This window comes from Suricata suricatta, chromosome 9 (assembly GCF_006229205.1).
Source record: "Suricata suricatta isolate VVHF042 chromosome 9, meerkat_22Aug2017_6uvM2_HiC, whole genome shotgun sequence".
In the NCBI taxonomy this organism is placed as follows: domain Eukaryota; kingdom Metazoa; phylum Chordata; class Mammalia; order Carnivora; family Herpestidae; genus Suricata; species Suricata suricatta.
The window spans coordinates 134,132,387-134,136,883 of record NC_043708.1 but is presented as its reverse complement, the minus strand read 5'-3'; positions in this window follow the sequence as shown (position 1 = coordinate 134,136,883).

Below are 4,497 nucleotides of genomic sequence, written 5' to 3'. Positions count from 1 at the left end.
AACTGTTTCTGACTTGTTGCTGGTTTGTGTCCTCCCCTCATCTCTGGTTATTGCCAGATTCTGTTGAATCACATTATTTCCTTCTCTAAAGCATTTCTGTGGGAGGCCATTTAGGAGATAGAATGGACTTTTTGCCTTCTGGGTGAGTAGCCTATGAGGACTGAGGATTTGGTGAGGCTTGGCCTGGGAGAGCTACTTTTGAGAACATGGCTATGAAGTGTATTTTTGAAGCGCCTGGGTGGCCCAGTCGGTTGAGAATCCGACTTAATTTTTGGCTCAGGTCATGATCTCACGATTCTCAGGAGCGAGCCCTGCAGAGGGCTCTGCGCTGAGAGCACAGAGCTTGCTTGGGATTCTCTCTCTCTCCTCTCTCTGTCCCTCTGAGTGCTTTCTCTCTCTCTCAAAATAAATAAAAAAATAAAAAATCCTTGATGTACATTTCTAAAAGCATGAGAGTGCCTTGTTTGGAAGAGAGTCAGGGAGAATGTATACACCCACTCCTGTACTGGAAAGGCTAAAGCTCCAAGACTCTACTAAAGTCGAACTGGATCTAAAGTCACCCGGGGGCTCCTCCGCAGGATTTTCTAACCCTTTGAAAAATCTGTGAGGTCTTCCAGGAATCAGCAAGCAGCGGTCGTCAAAGCAGATCGTGTTTCTCGGTTTATTCTCTTCCTGCAAAATCAGTGGTTCACTTTGTGGGTCTGTTTCATCTTTCTCTACCTTTAGGGGATGGTTGAGAGCAACTGACTTTGGAGCCTCTGCTACTGGCCTTGAATCCCGGCTCCGCCCTTCCTCGCCTGGTGTCCCTGGGCAAGTACCACACCTCTGTGTCCCACTTTCTTCTGTAAAATTCAGGTGACAGTAATGATGCTTCCCCAATGGAGTAAATAATAGATGCTAAGGGCATCCCACAGCACCTGGCATATGCTTAGCTCTTAATAGATGTTTGCCAAAGTCACAGCAGGAGACCACTTAAGAAGCTTTCTCGGGACACCTGGGTGGCTCAGTCGATTAAGCATCTGACTCTTGATTCCGCTCATTTCAGGAACTCGTGATCTTTTTTTTTTAATGTTTATTTATTTTGAGAGAGACAGTGCAAGCAAGGGAGGGGCATAGAAAGAAGGAAAGAGAGAATCCCAAGCAGGCTCCCCACTGTTCCAGTGCAAGGCTTGAACTCACAAACCATGAGATCATGACCTGAGCCAACATCAAGGGTCAGACACTTAACCGATTGAGCCACCCAGGCACCCCAGGATCTCATGGTCTTGAGATCAAGTCTCATGTCGAACTCTGCACTGGACGTGGAGCCTGCTTAAGATTCTCATTCCCTCTCCCTTTGCCCCTCCCTTACTTTGGCTCATGTGCACTTGTGCTCTCTGTCTCTTTCAAAAAAAAAAAAACCAAAACAACTTTCTCTAGGGGGTCACTTTTTAAATCCCCCTAGATACAGTAATCACATAATTCAGGGTTTGTTGTCATATATACTTAATTTAAAAAAAAAAAGTTTTTTTTGTGAGAGAGAGAGAGCATGAGCAGGGGAGGGGCCGAGAAGGGGGGGAGAACAGAGGATCCAAAACAGGCTCCAAGCTGACAGCAGTGAGCCCGATGTGGGACTCGAACCCATGAACTGTGAGATCATGACCTGAGCCAAAGTTGGACATTTAACCAACTGAGCTACCTAGGCGCCCCTATACTTTACTTTTTAAAATAGCTTTAGATTCACAGCAAAATTGGGCAGAAAATACAGAAAGTTCCCATTTATCCATCCCCTCCCCAGAACAGGCAGGATCTTTCTTTCTTTCTTTTTCTCCCTTTCTTTCTCTTTTCTTTCTTATTTCTTTCTTTCTTGCAATACTACCAGCTGGTGAACGTTTTCTGTTGGAATATCCTTACTAAAAGAGGGTTCCAAGGACGGAGTTAAAGGTTTTTGAGGCCAGACCTCATCACCATAATGAGTGAGAAGGAAATGGGAAAGGACATGGCTGAGAAAACAGTGCTAAAAACTGCAGTCTGGATGTTCATGAAATTTCTCAGAAGGCCTAGGAGTGCTGGCTCTAATGAGTCAAAAATTGCTACTTTCTTTTCACACCCGGTGCTGCCTGTATAAAGTCTAGACACGGAGCTCAGAGTTCTCTGTGGCCAGGCTTCCTGGCTCCATTCTTGTTGATAATGGTGATGGAGTTTGCTTAGAAGTTCTAAGTCCCAGTATGCAGTAGTTGCAGGAGAACAAACAATGAGGAAATTCAAGGGTTTGGCTTGTTTTGTTATTGAAAAGCTTTCTACTTGCTGTTTCAAGCGGTGATGAGTCATAACTTTATGTTTGGGGCTGCTCCCTTATGAAGTTGTCTATAAAAAATGCTTAGGGTAGTTTTATGCCCACAATAGTCTTGGTTTATGCCTATTGCTCTGGAAAATTTTTAATAATGCCCCCCTTTAGTCTCAAATGGACTTAGTTTGGGTGATAAATTATACGGTGGTACTTACACTTACATGCATAGGACCAAGCACTGAAAATGCTTATGAACACCCCCCACCCTCCCACACACACACAGCAGGGGAAAAGCAAATGTTTCAGCCTTATCATCGGATACAGAGTATCAGACAGGCAGCTTGCCAAAGATGACTTCTTAGTCACCATGCATTCCTCCTCTTGATGTCATCCTTAATTACACTAATAAAAAGTGAGCTCCTCATGCTACAAACTCAAAAGGAGTCCATAAAATTTGTGCATTAAATAAGTGCATCACACATCCTTTCCTGGATAATTTCATGTCATTGAGCTCTTTTGAAGCTGTTTACATCCTACCAGAGATTCCTATTTTGTTTTCCCCTATATTTGACTTAATTAACAAGATAGCAAATATTTTTTACTGCACAGGACATACAGTACTAACAAGAGAGACAGAACCATAAACCAAAGTCCCATCTTGATATGGGACAAATATGGTAAGAGATATAAAAAAGCTGAGGGGTAAGCAATAGAGTGTAATCAGCATTGTGAACAATTACTCAAAGGCAACAATCTCGTCCGATGTAGGTTCTTAGAGATTTGAACTGGACCTTGAAGGTCCATGGGGCTGCCGTTGGGGTGGGAGTTGGGTGGCATTCCGGGCAGGCGGGGACAATGGGAACAGAGAGGCCTCTAAGTAGAAGAAAACAAGTTGTTTCGTCGGCAGCAGAGTCAGAATGGAGAATCAGCAGATGAGAAGAGGAACAGGCAGACGGGCCAGTGGTAGACGGCCGTTCATGCCTTCCTCTGAGTTCACCTTGGCTGCTGTTTGGACATCTAGCTTAGTACGCAGCCTGCTCCAGACATCTGCGCATCGTCTTAATAGTTTTGAACCTCTCTCTTTACTACCTGCTTATTATCAATAGTTTCACTAAGTTCACCCACTTTTTAAATTAAATACCAACTTCAGCTTCATCCAAAATTGGTGGTTCTCAACTGGGGGTGGGTTTGCCTCCAGCCTGGGATGTTGGCAATGTTCGGAGATGGAGATGTTTTTTGGTTGCGTTTTGCTAGCATTTCATGGCTAGAGGCCAGGGATGCTGTCGAAGAGGACAGCAGCCACAACAAGACTCATCTGGCCCCAAATGTCGGTGGTGCTCAGTTTGAGAAGCCATGTGCACCTAAGCAACAGTATCTGTGACATTACAGGCTTGAGACGCTGCCTCTACTGTATTCTCCTTTGCGCTAAAATAATTTCACAGCTATTACATTTTACAGTCTTCTTCCTGGTGCTACTTGATTCAAACTGACATGTGTACATCCATGTTCCTTGCAACATTATTGACAATAGCCGAAGGGTGGAAACAGCATACCCATCCACTGATGCAGGAAGGGATAAACAAAGTATAGCATATACATACTTCGGAATATTATCCAACCTTAGAAAGAGGAAAATTCTGACACATGCTGTGCCATGAATGAACCTTGAAGACGTTATGCAAAGTGAAATAAACCAGTCACGAAAGGACAGAGATTTCATGACTCCACTTACACGAGGGGCCCAGAATAGTCACATTTGTAGAGACAGAAAATAGCACAGTGACTGCTGGGGACTGGGAGAGTGGGTAATAGGGAGCTATTTAAAGAGTGCAGAGTTTCTGTTTTGCAAGATGAAGACGTTCTGGAGTTGGAGGGTGGTGATGGCTGTACAGCAATGGGAATGTGCTTCGTTTCGCTGACTTGTGCATTTAAACGTGGTAGGGAGGGTCAACTTTATGTATATTTCACTACAGTTAAAAAAAAAGGTTAATTCTTTTCTCAGCATCATCTGTGATACATTTCAATCCAGCTTTGAAAACACGAGGCGTAGCTCACGGTACGTGGTCAGTAACGTTTGTTGGATGAAAGAGAATGGAGTTAGATTTGTCTCCTTCTAAGACATAAGGAGTAGTCAAAAAACACTGAAAGATCTGAACTTAAATCCGGACTCTGACGATTATTAGTTGTGTTTTCTCAGAGAAGTGAATTAAGAGTGTATAAGTTTCTAT